Here is a 7,567-nt window from a genome sequence, read left to right as displayed (position 1 = left end):
AAGAGTTATTCCCTCTATATCCAATGATTGAAACGTTCGTAGAGTTTTACAGAAAAATGCAGACTAATATAACCCTTTAGAAGAAGGAGAATAATATGGGCTACAAATAAATCATTTTGAGGCGGGGAAGCTGCTCAGTATTTCATACTCTATTTCAACATTGTATTATTGTTAAAAGCTGAATTCGTGTAAACTTAGTCATCTAATCGATTTCGGCATCAACGAGAACGACTAGGCTTGGTATCAAAAGATATTCTGATAAAGCTTTACCCTGAAAATTCAGCTACAGCTATACAAAAATACGTATTTATATGTTGATAAGTGCTAATTACGATTGGCAGTGAAGGCAGCATGCGCATAGAAGCGGGTACAAAGCTTCATCTTAAAGCAGAAATGAAAAACAATACCACGACACCGCTTCTTATTTGAAACATTAAAACTCCCGATTTTGCTAGTTTTAATGGCATAATGTTTTGTATTTAGATCAGTCGGTGTGTTTCCATTGATTCCTCATCCAAACTCTACGAACGTTTCAATCATCCAATCGTCTTTTATCCTGCCTGGTTTCCACGTCACTTCCACGTCACGTTTCCACGTCCTACTGATAAACAGTACGGTGTTGTGCCAAAAAGTGACATTGGAAATCGGTTTTTGGCAGGCAATCACTTTTTGGCACAACAGGCAGCAGTGATCAGTGCTTGGCATATACACTGCTCAAAAAATAAAGGGAACACTTAAACAACACAATGTAACTCCAAGTCAGTCGCACTTTTGTGAAATCAAACTGTCTACATAGGAAACAACACTGATTGACAATCAATTTCACATGGTGCTGTACAAATGGAATAGACAACAGGTGGAAATTATAGGTATTAGCAAGACATGTCCAATAAAGGAGTGGTTCTGCAGGTGACCACAGACCACTTCTCAGTACCTATGCTTTCTGGCTGATGTTTTGGACACTTTTGGATGCTGGCTGTGATTTCACTCTAGTGGAAATCACTTGAGATGGCGTTTACAACCCACACCAGTGGCTCAGGTAGGGCAGCTCATCCAGGATGGCAGATCAATGCAAGCTGTGGCAAGAAGGTTTGCTGTGTCTGTCAGCGTAGTGTCCAGAGCATGGAGGTGCTACCAGGAGATAGGCCAGTACATCAGGAGATGTGGAGGAGGCCGTAGGAGAGCAACAACCCAGCAGCAGGACCATTACCTGCACCTTTGTGCAAGGAGGAAGGGGAGGAGCACTGCCAGAGCCAAAATGACCTCCAGCAGGCCACAAACGTGCATGTGTCTGCTCAAACAGTCAGAAACAAACTCCATGAGGGCCCGACGTCCACAGGTGGGGGTTGTGCTTACACTCCAACACTATGCAGGACGTTGGGCATTTGCCAGAGAACATAAGGATTTGCAACCTCGCCACTGGCGCCCTGTGTTCTTCACAGATGAAAGCAGGTTCACAATGAGCACATGTGACAGAGTCTGGAGATGAGGTGGAGAACGTTCTGCTGCCTGCAGCATCCTCCAGCATGACCGTTTGGCAGTGGGTCAGTAATAGTGTAGGGTGGCATTTCTTTGGGGGCGCACAGCCCTCCATGTGCTCGCCAAAGGTAGCCTGACTGTCATTATGTACCAAAATGAGATCCTCCGATCCCTTGTGAGACCATATGCTGGTGCGGTTGACCCTGAGTTCCTCCTAATGCAAGACAATGCAAGACCTTATGTGGTTGAGGTGTGTCAACAGTTACTGCAAGAAGGCATTGATGCTATGGACTGGCCCATTCCCTAGACCTGAATCCAACTAAGCACATGTGGGACATCATGTCTCACTCCATCCACCAATGCCATGTTACATCACAGGCTGTCCAGGAGTTGGCAGATGTTTAATCCAGGTCTGGAAGGACATCCCTCAGGAGACCATCCACCACCTTATCAGGAGCATGCCCAGGCATTGTAGGGAGGTCATACAGGCACGTGGAGGCCACACACACACTACTGGGCCTCATTTTGACTTGTTTTAAGGACATTACATTAAAGTTGGACCAGCCTGTAGTGTGTTCTTCCACTTTAATTTTGAGTGTGACTCCAAATCCAGACCTCCATGGGTTACTAAATTTAATTTACATTAATAATTTTTGTGTTATTTTTTTTTTATCTTTTTTGTCAGCACATTAAACTAAAGAACAAAGTATTTAATAAGAATATTTCATTCATTCAGATCTGGGATGTCTTATTTTTGTGTTCCCTTTATTTATTTTTTGAGCAGTACACACACACACACACACACACACACACACACACACACACTTCAGACCTTCAACTTTCATTTTAGACTTTTTCCCCCCCAACTATGACCAAGCATCGAGAAAACATCAGCAGCTGTTGGTTATTCAACATCAAAATATTTACTGGATAATTTGTGCTTTTCAGGAAGAAAGGATAAAGTCAGCTCATTGACTTGTATTGTTGCCTTCGAACATCCACCTTTCATCTGAAACACTCACCAGGAAAGAAAATCTGTTATTCTAGTTAGCTATTTTCACTATCAGATATATATAAATGTATACAATTTTCAACCAATCTGACGATTCTTTAAAAAAAATAACTAAATAAAACAATCAACACATAAGTCCACTAGATTAAGTTCAATTCACTAATGAATACAAGGACACTTTCACATCAATTGATCACATCAATAACTGGCTTAATTACCAGTGGTCTTTTACTTACATTTTAAAGAATAATACATGTATGTCATTAGGAAATATGATTATAGAAAAAAACAAATAATTATCAATTTATTAATAAATTATGAATATTATCGCTTTTTTCAAACTTTCCCTGCAAGATCATTGTCACTCTTGTGGCGGTAATCACCAGCGTAGAAAGTCAGCATTTTACTTTAGTTTTTATCAATTCAATTTTGTTTTATTTATATAGTGTCAAATTGCAACAACAATCGGATTAAGACTTTTTTTAGTGTAAGGTTAAGGAATAGGGTTGATCCAGTGATGGCCCTCTTGAAGCTGACGCTCCGGTGCGTGTGTCAAAAAAATCAACACACTACTTCAGAAGCACTGTGTCGAAGCTTGATTCGTTTAGCCAGAGTCACGTGATCAGTGACGTCCGAAGCTTCATTTAGAACCTAACTGCTTCGGTATCTGATTCAATGGTTCATAAGGAAGCGAATCATTTGCGGGATTTGTGGAGTGTTTTGATGGTGACAGATAGCAAACCACTGATATTTTTACTGAGAGATTTGGAGCCAGCGAGGAATAGAGGAGTTTCTGTTGTGTGGGAGTATTTTGAGTTGATTTTGGTCAATGGGGTGGGTTTTCCAGCTTTGCGTTCTTGTTGTTTGCTTTTGTTTTGTGCGTGTTTATTTTATCTGACGAGAAAAACTTAAATTGTCAAAAATCTGCTTTTCATAATATAAATATCATTAAATAACTTTAGAAAGACTTCTATTTGACTCTTTACATTTAATGTTATAAAAAGATACATTTTATGTTTTAAATAATCTTAAACTGTTTGTCTGCTAAATGGGCAGCAATTTAATTTATTTATTCTCTTTAGCTGATAGTTTGTGGGGCCCAGCTAGACTGTATAACTGCATCTCTACCAGTTTCTGTGCACTCCAGCCTCTTCTGTTCCATGTGAAGGGATTTTCCTTAAGGCAGGAGGAATTATCTAAATATAAAAGGAACAGGTTCGGCCATCGCACAGTGGAACAAATTTTCTTCTTAAATACAAATGGAAAAGGGTTACCTTAAATGCATCATGTCTTTAATTTGCAAGTTCATAAGCATTTTCCCTTTCCATTTCACAATCAATTCTACCCCCAGGTCAAAAATATGTATAGGAAAATTTCCCTAATGTAATATTATTTATAAATATACCAGTCTAGCGATTAATTGCATAAGTGCATGGAGGCGGGACCTCACAGCAGAAGCATACTCCATAATGTGTTGTACATTACTATATGTATATTATATGTAACGTGGTATTTTTCAATTACATCTTTCTGCCCACCTTCTTCAAACCAATTACCCTCCACGCACCATACTTTAAAATCACACCGCTCATCTTTGATTTTCCTTTGCAGAAACCTATGTGCAACCCACCTCCCCACCTCTCGCAAGTCATTTAATCCAAGCCTCCATCTTATTTTCACCACCACCAGAGGGTACCAGAGGGTCCTGCCTCGATTTACGAGCCAAAGAATTTCATTATGGGTAAATGTGGCTACACTGCAGTGTTGGTCAAGTTACTTGAAAAAAGTAATCACTGATTACTTCCCCAAAAAAGTAATCCCGTTACTTTACTGATTACTTATTTTCAAAAGTAATTAATTACTTAGTTACTTAGTTACTTTTTAAAAACACGATTTACAACCTGAATAGGTGATAAAGAGAGATCTGTCAGCCCAATTCTACTTTTTCTGCATAATCCATCATACAAAATGTAATCAAATGGAAAAGTGTCTTTTTTTTAACTTGTTTTATCAGTTTTAATCTTTTAACTTTATGCATCAAGCAAAAATTAAATTATATGCAACATTCACTGACTTGAAGAAATTAGTTTAACATTTAAACCTATTTTCTGCACATTCCAGGACATAAAATAAAATATTTTTTGTGTTTACACTCAGTCTTTCAAATAGATGCAAGTAAAACACAGCAGAAAATAAATAAAATCAAAGACTAGCAGTCGTGTTGCTGTATTTTCACCTGTAAAGCAGGAGTGGCATAGGCGGAGGTTTACCGTGGTGCAGGTGTGCCGCAGCGGTCAGTGGAAGAATCCACGAGTTTCTCTGTGAGTTTCCCATTACGTCATTACGCACTCGGAGCTGGTTTAGGGTTTTTTTTGGTGTAAAAAGAAGTTTTCTTCCCACGCACAATGGACACTAATGTTTTTGTCACTTTTTATGGAATCAAACTCAAAGTAAGGTCAGTACTTCCACGCTTTAAACGCTGCACGCTCATACTCTCTCCTGCACTCGATATATGATCCATTGTTGATCTGCACACAGCTGTTGTCACGAACGTCGCACTCGCTTACGTCACTGTCATGAGACATTCTGGCAAAAAAATCACGGTTTTAGTAACGCAGTAACGCAGCGTTCCTACGGGAAAGTAACGGTAATCTAATTACCATTTTTGCAATAGTAATCCCTTACTTTACTCGTTACTTGGAAAAAGTAATCAGATTACAGTAACGCGTTACAAGTAACGCGTTACAAGTAACGCGTTACTGCCCATCTCTGCTACACTGTTTATCTGTACATGACAATAAAACTTGAAACCTGATTCCTATCACCGCTGAGATTTCACTCTGTGACGATCGGAGTCTGATCAATTCTTTATTCAATTCCGTCTAATAATCTGGCCTTACTGAACTGCCAGCTGCTGGAATCAATATTATTTGCCAGTCAAAGTCGTCATTGTTGCGACTGTTTGAATACAGTTTGAATTGATACGTTTCATTCCACCATCATCTGATTAAGATAGCTAGCTATGACTGAGATATATATATGATTGTAAATAATCGTGATGCTCAAAAGAGGGAGGTGAAAAGAGAGCAGAATAAGTACAGTGCCAGGGCTTTGGGACTGAGCAGTTGTTACTGACTTTGCTAAGTGCAAGACCTGAAAGATGATGTTCTGATGGGTGGGTAGTTTGTGTTGTTGCTCAGTATTTCATACTCTATTTCAACATTTTATATTTGTTAAAAGCTGAATTCGTGTAAACTTAGTCATCTAATCGATTTCGGCATCAACGAGAACGACTGGGCTTGGTATCAAAAGATATTCTGATAAAGCTTTACCCCAAAAATTCAGTTACAGCTTTACAAAAATACGTATTTATATGTTGATAAGTGCTAATTATAATTGGCAGCGAAGGCAGCATGATCATTGTCACTCTTGTGGTGGTAATCACCAGCATAGACTGTTTGCATTTTAACTTTGGCTTTTATCAGTTCAATTTTGTTTTATTTATAAAAAAAACAAAATTGAACTGATAAATTTAATATATATTTAATGTATGTATATATATATACACATATATACATATATATACACATATATACATATACATATATATACACACACACACACATATATACACACACACACACACATATATATATTATATATATATAGCTGTAAACAGCTATCTTTACAGCTCTACAGCATCCACACAGCAACGTGCCTCCTCCTCATGTTCTCCCTCACAATGGCACTCAAACCAGAAACTGTACATGAGAAATGACACTATATATTAAAAAAAAACAACATCAAGCAGTGTGAAAACAGCGATCAGCTTCAAACAAATTGAATCACCATTATTATTATTATTATTTAAAATCATACATATATACACATATATACACACATATATATATATATATATATATATATATATATATATATATATATATATATATATATATACATATATATATATATATATACACATATATACATATACATATATATACATATATACATATATATATATATATATATATATATATATATATATATATATATATACATAAAAAACACCCAGCACGCCCCTGCGGGCGGTTTATCCTTCAAGCTCGGGTCCTCTACCAGAGGCCTGGGAGCTTGAGGGTCCTGCGCAGTATCTTAGCTGTTCCCAGGACTGCGCTCTTCTGGACAGAGATCTCCGATGTTATTCCCGGGATCTGCTGGAGCCACTCGCCTAGCTTGGGAGTCACCGCACCTAGTGCTCCGATTACCACGGGGACCACCGATACCTTCACCCTCCACATCCTCTCGAGCTCTTCTCTGAGCCCTTGGTATTTCTCCAGCTTCTCGTGTTCCTTCTTCCTGATATTGCTGTCATTCGGAACCGCTACATCGATCACTACGGCCGTCTTCTTCTGTTTGTCTACTACCACTATGTCCGGTTGGTTAGCCACCACCATTTTGTCCGTCTGTATCTGGAAGTCCCACAGGATCTTAGCTCGGTCATTCTCCACCACCCTTGGGGGCATTTCCCATTTTGACCTCGGGACTTCCAGGTTATACTCGGCACAGATGTTCCTGTACACTATGCCGGCCACTTGGTTATGGCGTTCCATGTATGCCTTGCCTGCTAGCATCTTGCACCCTGCTGTTATGTGCTGGATTGTCTCTGGGGCATCTTTACACAGCCTGCACCTGGGGTCTTGCCTGGTGTGATAGACCCCAGCCTCTATGGATCTTGTACTCAGAGCTTGTTCTTGTGCTGCCATGATTAGTGCCTCTGTGCTATCTTTCAGTCCAGCTTTTTCCAGCCACTGGTAGGATTTCTGGATATCAGCCACCTCCTCTATCTGCCGGTGGTACATACCGCGCAGGGGCCTGTCCTTCCATGATGGTTCCTCGTCTCCCTCCTCTTTCTTGGGTTTCTGCTGCCTGAGGTATTCACTGAGCACGCTGTCAGTTGGGGCCATCTTCGTGATGTATTCTTGGATGTTTGTATGTATATATATATATATATATATATATATATATATATATATATATATATATGTGTGTGTGTGTGTGTGTGTGTGCGTG

The sequence above is a fragment of the Neolamprologus multifasciatus genome, chromosome 11 (assembly GCF_963576455.1).
Source record: "Neolamprologus multifasciatus chromosome 11, fNeoMul1.2, whole genome shotgun sequence".
In the NCBI taxonomy this organism is placed as follows: Eukaryota; Metazoa; Chordata; class Actinopteri; order Cichliformes; family Cichlidae; genus Neolamprologus; species Neolamprologus multifasciatus.
This window is presented reverse-complemented; position numbering follows the sequence as displayed.